At 30.6% G+C, this 10,448-nt stretch overlaps 1 long non-coding RNA gene across 1 annotated transcript; it reads right to left on the bottom strand.

The window, feature by feature from the left end:
• Positions 1-6,382: 6,382 nt before the first annotated feature.
• Positions 6,383-9,327, bottom strand: LOC126715426 (uncharacterized). Its single transcript, XR_007651861.1, has 2 exons — positions 8,930-9,327; positions 6,383-7,863 (listed from the first exon to the last, which is right to left on the bottom strand). It is a non-coding gene; the product is annotated as an uncharacterized LOC126715426 (long non-coding RNA).
• Positions 9,328-10,448: the final 1,121 nt, after the last annotated feature.

Below are 10,448 nucleotides of genomic sequence, written 5' to 3'. Positions count from 1 at the left end.
TCTGATTTGACTGAAACAGACAACATCAGCATTGTTGACAAAATATATGAAAGATATTATGCGACAAAATGATGGAGGGGAATCTAAGCTTGACATAATAAAAACTGCACTCCACTTTATCTATTGCTTTAGCTCAAATGACATGTTCTTTTTGAAATAATGGGATGAAAGAGAGACTGCACTAAACTCAAATGATGGAACTTATATTCATGGTATCTCAAAATGGATGGCTTCTTTCTCTTGTAGAAATTACCTTTGCCCAGATCCTGTATACATTACCTTCCTTAAAATTCAATTGAAGGAATGAAACAAATTTTGTAACAAGTTTATTGTGTCCGTTAATTCAGATATTATATCATGAATATTTGGAAGGATTTTGTAGGTAAATATATTGTGTGGTTGTTAAAAACTTTAAATTCTTCTGTTGTGTTGGTGAGACGCTGCCAAGCATCAGATATATATGAATTACTTTGAAGAAGACAATGGAAATGATTTGAATTTCTGGAACTATTGAAATGTTAATATAAACTGATGATATATTGGGTTATATGCCTAATGCCTGCGTGCTTTATAATCTTGCGTTGTTTTAGATATAGCGATTTTTTTTTAATAATTAATTTTCAAATTTTTGTTATGGTCTATGGCTGGATACAATTACTGTAGTGATACAAAATTTTTTACAATGGTTAAAATGTCATATAATAAATGGTGCATAATAAAAGTGACCATTTTTTTTTTTTGAGAAACAAACACACACATATACACAAGGGAGAGAGAAAAAGTTCTAATACAAAGGCACACAAAAGCCATGGTGACACCATTGATTGACTAATATGAAAGTACTAATAGTAATTGACCATCTTAACAAACTGTGATTTTTTTTTTTAAACAGCTGAGACCTAAACCCATTGGCCTTGATTTCATAATAAGAGTTACCCCTCTCATTCCTTTAACCCATTAGTTCATAGATGTGTATACACCCCTTTTAAATTTTGTTTATGATGGAGTTTTCCGGATTTCAGTTCAATATAAACCAAACAATTCTGAAGCCCCTTCCCTTGGGGTGAAAACCTATAAAAAAAAAGAAAGAAAGAAAAAAAAAAAAAAATCGCATAGCCTCTAGTGTGGAAATCCATGAAGTAGAATTTATTTTGCCCAAATTATTTGTTCGGTACCAAAATGAAGTATGCAAAAACAGTTCAAACCAAAACAAACTGAATTTGGTTTCAATTCATACCTTTGAAATCCCAGCGTGCCTATCTTAACTTGGATTAGAATTAATGAGAATTGGCTAACAAAGAACCACATCACACCAATTTTAGTATGATGTCTTATTATTTTCATGTTAAATACGTCTCTTTTTACCAAATACTTAAACTATTCCTATTTATTTTTTTTATACACCCTTATATATCATATAACATACTGATGTGAAGTTGTGTAGATGATATATAAGAAGTAGATGTCATAAGTTGAAATTCTCTTAAAAAAGAAGAAGATTTAATTGATTTTTTTTTTTTTTTAAGTGAGGAAATCTTGTTAAAAATGCTGTATGGTTAACTCTCCCTTTCTCTATATCATAAGACTCCTGGGTTTTGCTTCAGTTCAGGCTGTCAAAAACTTGGATGTCTAAAGGTAAGGGAGGTGTGTAAGGACTGAGTTATAAAGCCTTGCACCGATTGATAGGTATGACCCAGCCATTTAACTTGGGCCACTTGGCTAAGGTCGCTTCTTCATTATTTTATGAAAATTGCCTGATAGCGAGATGATAAGGATGAATTTTTCCGTCACATGGGAATGGGATGGGGACTGGGGAGTAGTGCGTCCCATCTTTATTTATTTATTTTTCTTTTCTTTTTGGGTCCTTATTACTCCTTACTCCTTAGGGCTTAGATAGTCTTTTGAGTTTCTGGGTCCACATTGAATGCAACAATAGCCTGGGAATTACAACTGTGTCTAATTATGTAGTTCACAAAACAATAATAGCCATTAAATTCTTGATCCAATTCGAAGTTTCTCTCACTCCAGAGCGGTTGATAGATGATATTATTGTTACAATAAGTTTAGGACACAATTTTCCACAATATTTTTCCACAACGGTTAAAAGAAGATAAGTCATTCTCAGAAACAAAAAAAAAAAAAGAAAAAAAAAAGAAAAAAGATAAGTATGCTAATAAAAATAGGGTAATGCTAACGGATTGTTAATAATCTATTTAAATAAAGTTTGTAGAAGAAAAGTAAAAAAAAAAAAAAAAAATTAATGTTTTGACAGATTTTTTCATTTCCTATAAAAGTGATGTCAAAATTTTTCTAAAATGAATTGTTAGCATGACCTATAAAAATGTGTTATGTGACAATTTCTAATTAAAATAAAAGGAGATTCCAGTTAAAAAAAATACTAAAGATAAGCCAAACCCTTGTTAATAAATCATAATAGAAAAGTTTTGATATTATTTCTATAGGAAATATAAAAAAAAGGTCAATAACATTTATCATTTTATCATTTTTTCAATAAAATGTTTTTGAAAATAACTCACATTGGTTAACATTTCCATAAAAATAATGTTAGTATATGGCTCAAATTATAATTTATCACATTAGCAATTGTGGAAAAAAAATTTGGTTTTCACTTTTTCTAACTATGTGTCAGAGGGTTCGAATCCTCTCCCAACTCGTTAAGATGTATCAAGAAGAAAGAAACATTACTGTAATTGGTTACATCGGATGCTTCTGCACTTCTTTTCTTTTGGGCGTACTTTCCCATGTCTCAGATCTGCAAAACTCTTTGAAAAGTTATACAATATTGCTAAATGGGCCTCACGCTGCAACATTGATGGTGATACTTACTGATAACTATTTATCTTCTTTTTTATTCATCTTCTCTGCACCCGCTCATATCTTGTCCAGAGAAGGTGATAATTCCCTAGTCTTCTTTTTATTCAACAATATTTAGCTTCCACGTAAAAAAAGAAAGAAAAAAGGGGTTAGAAAGTAGCTCCCCGGCCATTGTCCCACGTCACCAAGTTGGAAATTAGTTGCTGGTTATTTAAGGCTTATACTCTTATAATTGGAAAACTTAGGATTCTATACTAATTCATGATTTTTAAAATACATTATTTTTAATTAGAGTTTGTGGTGTGTCTTTATATTAGAACTTAATATCTTATTTTTTGTGTGTTTGTTTCTAGTGAAATTTTTTTTTCTACTCTAATTGCTAAAAATATATAAAAATTTAAACTATATAATTTTAGGCGGTAACAAATAAATTTTATAGTAAAAATAATAATAAAGAAAATGCTAACGAGTACCTTTATGACATTAGTTAATAATCTATTTTAAGAAAGTTTTGACATCACTTTTATGGAAAATGAAAAAAACTGTCAAAATATTAATTTTTTTTTTAAATTTTCTTGGGTAAATTACATATTTGATCTCTAACATTTTCGTTATATTTCAATTTGGTCCTTAACTTTTCAAATGTGTCAATTTGGTTCCTGACTTTTTGATATTGGTCAAAATGGTTATTGCCGTTAAGTAATGAATGAAAAATGCTGATATGACTAATAATTAAAATAAAGTATAATTTTTTGCCACATAACTGCTACATGGACTACAACATCAGCAAAACCTTAAAAAAAACCACATCATTAAATTGACACTTAGATCCCACATCATTAAAGATTAAACTAATACTCCCTCCGTCCTACTTTGTTTGTCCTCTATTCCATTTTGGGATGTCCCAAAATATTGTCCTGTTTCTAAAAATAAAAGTCATTAATTTACTAATGTTTCTATTATACTCCTATTTTATTAATAATTCATTTTTTTAATAAATTTATTTATGGGTAGTTTTGGAAATTTATACATTTTTAAAAGGTAGACAAGATAATAAATGATATTCTCTTAAAAAGTTTGACTTTTCAAATAGTACAAACAAAGTGAGACGGAGGGAGTACAAATTAAAAATCTCTCTATGTTCCCATCCTTAATCAATCCCCATCTCCTCTCCTTGCCAAAGAACGGAACCCCTCAATCTACCGTCACCATTAGCAATATACTTCAAACAAAAACAAAGATATCTGAAAATCTACCAAACAACAACCCAGGAATTACTCTGACTTTCTCTTTGTTAGCCTATTCTTTGCAATGGCATCCTAAAACCCACAATCACTGTCCCAAAATTTATTGCCCTCCATTTGGTGGGGACTACCTAATATAAGAGGCGTGCAATGAAGTCATTTTGTTTATGGTTGTGAGTTGAATAGCCCAATCTCTTTGTTGGGTTTTGTTGTAAAGTTGTGGCGTGAGTACATAGAGGTGAGACTACTTGTTGGGTCTATCACAGTGACGAGTGACGACTAAACTAGAGGCTTAGGCTATTTGATGGTCTCCCCTTTCTCCTTTCTTAGTGAATATTCTCCCTACCTCTGTCACCCCTGCATTTTCACCTTCCATATCTACCTTTTCAAGTTTTTTAGGTACTGATTCTACTGTGTTTGGTTCCGACAAAAATACTGGAAAAGAAACCCCTTTGAATTTGTCATCAAGTTTTAGTGAGGCAGAAACAAAGATATTTGTTTGAGATTAGGGATTTTGTTTGATCTACATTTTTTTTTTTTTTTTAATTTATGCTGATATGGCATTACACATGGTAATCTATGTGGCATAGAAAATTATACTTTATTTTGGCTGTAAGCCATGTCAGTATTTTCCATCCATTACTTAATAGCAGTGACTATTTTGACACATTTGAAAGGTTAAAGATCAAATTAACATATGCTGTAAAGGTCGAGGACCAAATATGTAGTTTGTCCAACTTTCTTTAATTGAATTATTAATCAATATCTTAAGGGCACTTATTAGGATAACCCTAATAATAATTATGCTTTGAAGTTTAAAACATGCAATATATTAACACTGAATTTATCGTACCTAACCTTAGTTTTGTTTTAACTCAGCATGATTAAACAAAAAAAGGGAAAATGACGTTGTAATAAATCCATCTAAGAATTTAAGAGAGAGAGAGAGAGAGAGAGAGAGAGAGAGAGAGAGAGAGAGAGAGAGAGAGAGAGAGAGAGAGGGTTGACCATAGCATCATATAAACTAACTAGAAGTCCCTAATGACAATACCATTTATTCGATCTGATGGCGGAAGTAGGATTAATTTTTTTTTTGGGGGGGGGGGGGGGGCTTAGAAGTGATACATAGATGCGTACGTGTGCACATGAATGCTTGAGACCAATCTAAGAGCATTCACATCAACTTGTGTAAATTTTTCTATCTATTTTAGTATAAAAACTTTTATTTATTTATTTTAAACAATCACTTTTCAAAAACACACATATAAGATTATCTATCATATACACTATTTTATTTAAATAATCATTTTTTTATTATTATTTTCATTTAGTTTCTCTCTCTTCTCCCTTAGATCTAAAATCTATTTGGCCTCTCTCTCTCTCTCTCTCTCTCTCTCTTTGTGCAAAATGGGTTTGATGATTTCTTTATGGATTTGTATGTGGGTTTGATGAGTTTGTGATTTAGATTTAGGATGGGCTTGACAAAGGAATAGTTAGGGAAGAAGCATAGGGAAGGAGAGAGAAGCAGAATAGGAGAAGTGAAGAGAGAATCTGATTCAAGAGGTGATAGAAAAAATTATTAAAAAAAAAAAAATACAAAGCTAAAATAACCATGTAATTATACACAGTTACTGTAACAAAAATGTATATGAACAGTAATATAGAGAGACTGATGTGAATAATTTTTGAACAAAAATATGTAAAACTTACTACTTTTTTTTTTATTTTTTTATTTTGCAATCACTAGTGCGATTGCTCTAAATAAAACCACTCATATGAATACTTAATGATATTTTAAAGTAAGAAGAACCACAAATGATGTATATATTTGTTAAGATTTTTTACACATAAATAATCCACTTTGGGAAATTCTTTTTGAAGTCAAAATTCCACATATGATTCACATGATGATTTTTAGTAGCTTGACAAATTTCTAGTATTGATATATTGATAAATTGACCCGATCAAATTATAACATTTTAAAAACTATACAAAAAAGATATATGCACTTGAAAATTTAGAATTTAAGTTAAAAATATTATTAAATTATGGAGTTTATTATGTAATTATTTTTTACATTTTATTACTTAGACACATATTGTCACGCCCCAAACCTGATACCCGGATTTGTGACCATGACCGGCATGCTAATATCAAGCCTAAACCTGATATTAACAAGAACCAACTTAACTTTTTGAAAACTTTTACAAAATCTTTCCTCTTTCCTTTCATTTTTTTTTCTTTACTTAAATGATATAACCTTTCACTTGACATTCAGAGCATCTACATTGTACTTCAAAGAATAACATAATTCACCAGTTACTCAAATTCTGAATTTCACACAATACATCTCTTAATACTTTAAGGTACACACTTTCATTAGATCCTACAATACACAATACTATAAAGCTACACATCAAATTGCTAATTTAAGATCTATACATATAAAACTAAAACCAGCTCCTTCCAAAACTCGACTAAGGCTCCCTTTACTCCAAAATAAAACCTGCTAATTGAAAGAGTGGAAGGGGTGAGCTACACAACTCAGTAAAGGTAAGATATATGAGAATTCAATAAAGATGCATGTAAATCAGATCATTTCATTCTATGAATATTCGAATAGGAGAACATCTTTTCATGCATAGTATTTTATACTATTCATAATAGCTTATACGCTCTCCATAGAAAATAATTGTTCTCCTTTTTCTTATCGGGATAATATTACTAAAACCTTTTAGATTAAACTTCTTTCATTTTCTACAAAGTCGTCGTATATGTATTCTCATTACAAAATAATTATTTTAATTTAAATCAGAAAATCGGCAACTTTGTATTAAACTAGAACCATCTTGACCCAATAAGAAAATCTTTCTTTATAAACATTTTCTCGAAAAATATTATAACTTCTATAGTCATAAAACTTAACATTTCATACAGAATAGGTATCTGATAACTTTTAAACATAACTTGTACTTTCATCAGAAACTTTATCTTTATAGCACAACAGAACTTTAGAAACTTTTATCTTTGATGAACAACTTTTCTTTTCATCAGAAACTTCTTCTTGCCATGAGAGCTTTTGCTTTTCACAATGCATTTTAACAAAATAATTCTCTCATGATTAATAACATAACATAGCTGTTCATAAATAACTTATTGGTTAGTCTGTATCTGATAAGTCTGTACTTATTTGGGAGGCTTCTAGCACCACGGTGCTAGGCATCCAGCATTCCCCACAATGCCAGATATTCCCGGGATTACATCATAATACATATCTTCCAACCATGGGGATAGGTTGGCTTCCCCCACAAGTTGGCCGTAACCAACAAGGGGCGGGTACAGCAGAGCCAGTCCCACTTAATGGCCAATCATATAACGTTTTCCATGGAAAGCTAATAATTAACCCATACTAGCAGAGTTCAGATCACCAGAAGACATAACCCGAAAACATTTCATACTTTACATCATACTGAAATTTCTTGTTTTGTATGACATTTCATGATAATAGCATTTCCATTCTTTTCTTTAAACATCATGTTCGTGGAATCGATAATAGCATCAATATGCTTAAATCATATACATAAGTTTTTCGAAAGCTCACGAACATATCTTTGTCAGAATAATGATTACATGCCATATCTCTAATCAAAAACATTTTAATGCATAATATACTTTAAAATAACCTCATGACTTACCAAATGCTCATATAACTTATCCCTTACCTGAAAGCAGAGGAACCGAGAGCCTAAAGTTGAAGGAGCTTAGACTTGGATACTGGTAACACCTAAACTATAAATCAAAACTTATTACTATCTATAATTTCCTTGTCATAGACTTACACATTCATCTCAAAGCCTATCTCTTAGAATCAAGGAAATCCTAATCCCACCTCAACGAGGTTCCCACAAACAAAAATACATTCATCAGACAATATAATGTACTAAATCATAGAGAAACCAATTCATACAATTTATATATGATTCGAACATATCAAAGGATGAGCATATTAAATTATAGCTCAAAACATTCACCCTAACTTTGGAATTAAATCCTCAAAGTTAGGCATGTCCCTTACTGTTCACTGTTCTATTCCAGCAGCATATGCCCCATTTGTAAAATACAAACGGGCTGTCCAAACACATCCAATTGTCATGAAATTTTATATAACTACTCCCCTGTATGTTCATTATAAACCATAAAAATTTCGGAGTCACAGCATAAGCCCATGATTTACTAAAAATCACGCAAGACAGCATACTCAAATCTGTCCTGTCAAAAATTCATGCAACTTGGAAATTAAACCATTATTTTTGTATTGATCCGAATGCTGTGAGACCAATTCAATAACAACCACAAGTGTCTTAGTTTTCATAGGAATTATCCCTAGCATCCAAATTCACTATATACAATTTAATACATAATTTAACATGCATGAACACAGAATCTGTCACAGTGACAGCTTCAGTACATATTCTTACAAAATTATCAACAAATAGCAATAGGCCTTAATTTCATTTGGGTATTTTTATACACTCATTAGACATGTTATAAAACACTTTCATACAGTCATTTAACCCTTTAGAGCAAAATACACACAACCAAAAATCCCAGCAGCAGCATCAAAATACTCATCCTAACTTTTTCTTACTTCCTTAATCCTATAAAATCATTAATTAGTAAAAACCCTAACCTACCTTCAACAAATCACCCACACAACTTCAAAGCTTCTTAAAACAGCATATATAAATATATATATATATATATATATATATATAGACTTACAAATACCATTACTAAAATTATTTAAAGGAAAACATGGATTCTAAGAGGAGAGTAGCTAGAATCCTTACCAAGTTTATGGTTCTTGTGGGGAAAAATAGACATAGAACCACTCATGAAAGAATGGTAGAGAGCTTGAGAGAGTTTTCTGGTTCCTTTTAGAGAATATGAAGAAGAAATGAGCTTTCTTTTGGTGTGTGAACCGGTGGACTTGAGGGAAGACTCAAGGGAGCTTCCTAGCACTTTCCTTAAGAGAAAAGAGTGTAAAGTGAGGTGCAAATTTCTGATTTGCATGGATCCGTGGGAAATGGGAGCAAAAGAGTTTCTTAAGTCTTATTTCTTTGAGAAAGTCAAAGAAGAAAATGAAGTGTTGCCGTGTAAGTACAAGGAAAGAACAAAGCAATAAGACAAAGAAAAGGAATAGGGAAAGGAGAATAAGAGATGAACCTCTTGGTGTAGTCAAGAAGTCGAGCAAAATATCTTGTGTGCCATACGTATATTGCTAAGGAAAGGGAGGATAACCCATCTTTCAACTTTCTTGCATTCACACTTACTTTTCTACCAAAATAATTTATTGCATTCACACTCACACTTTTTTACAAAAATAATATAACTTTGCATATACCTATATATATATATTTCATAACTTAACCACTTAATATAGTTTTGCACATACTAAGTATATATTTATAATACAAATAGCCATTTCAATTATTTATAATTTTTACAATTCTTATTCAATGACATTATAAAATAATATGTTTATTAAATACTTTGTAAGTAAGTGGCTTAAAATATTAATAATACCTAACCACTTAAACACATAGTCTAATTATAAAAATTGGGTCGGGGTGTTACACATATTTTCAAGAAGACAATAAATTATTATTGTATTAAGTTTTTGAGCTATTTTTAGGATTTTTATCACTTTTGGAAATGTAAAAAATATTTTTTGTCTCTTTTTTTAATTTTTTTTTAATCTTCGTTTTTCTTCTATAGAATTGAATCTTAAAAAGACATTGATAAAATAAGAATGATTTTCCTTTTCTTTTTTAAAGGAAGTTTTATACTTAAAGGAAATAGTCTATTAATTATTTAGTTATATTATATCTAAAAAATATATATAAAGGAAATCCATAAAAAATAAAAAAAAATGAAATTTTAATATGGATAATGGAAAATTGATTAAACAAATGGTTTTAGAAATTATGGTAGGACAAGGTGGGAATCACCCCTGTTCACCCCCGGGCTCTGCCCTTACATGTTACATATGTAAACTATAGTCTCTCTTAAATTGAATCACAAGTTAAACAGTGAGCAAGTCTATTGAATATCTAGAGTTTATGAACTCAAAATATGTATTGTAGCCTAAGATTATGAGATAAAAAAATTGTGTCCTTATCCATTGACTTATTTATCGAGACAAAAGGATAAAAGACTCCACTAAAACAACACTACTTACCTGGTCCACACTTACCATTGTTGTGGCAAAAGGCTCAAGTGCGTTTATGATTGAAGAAGAAGAGGATCTACGTCTGTTTGGTATAACTTATTATTTAGCTTTCAAGAATGGGTTATTTAAAAAGTTGT

This window comes from Quercus robur, chromosome 2 (assembly GCF_932294415.1).
Source record: "Quercus robur chromosome 2, dhQueRobu3.1, whole genome shotgun sequence".
Lineage (NCBI taxonomy): Eukaryota > Viridiplantae > Streptophyta > Magnoliopsida > Fagales > Fagaceae > Quercus > Quercus robur.
This window is presented reverse-complemented; position numbering and strand designations above follow the sequence as displayed.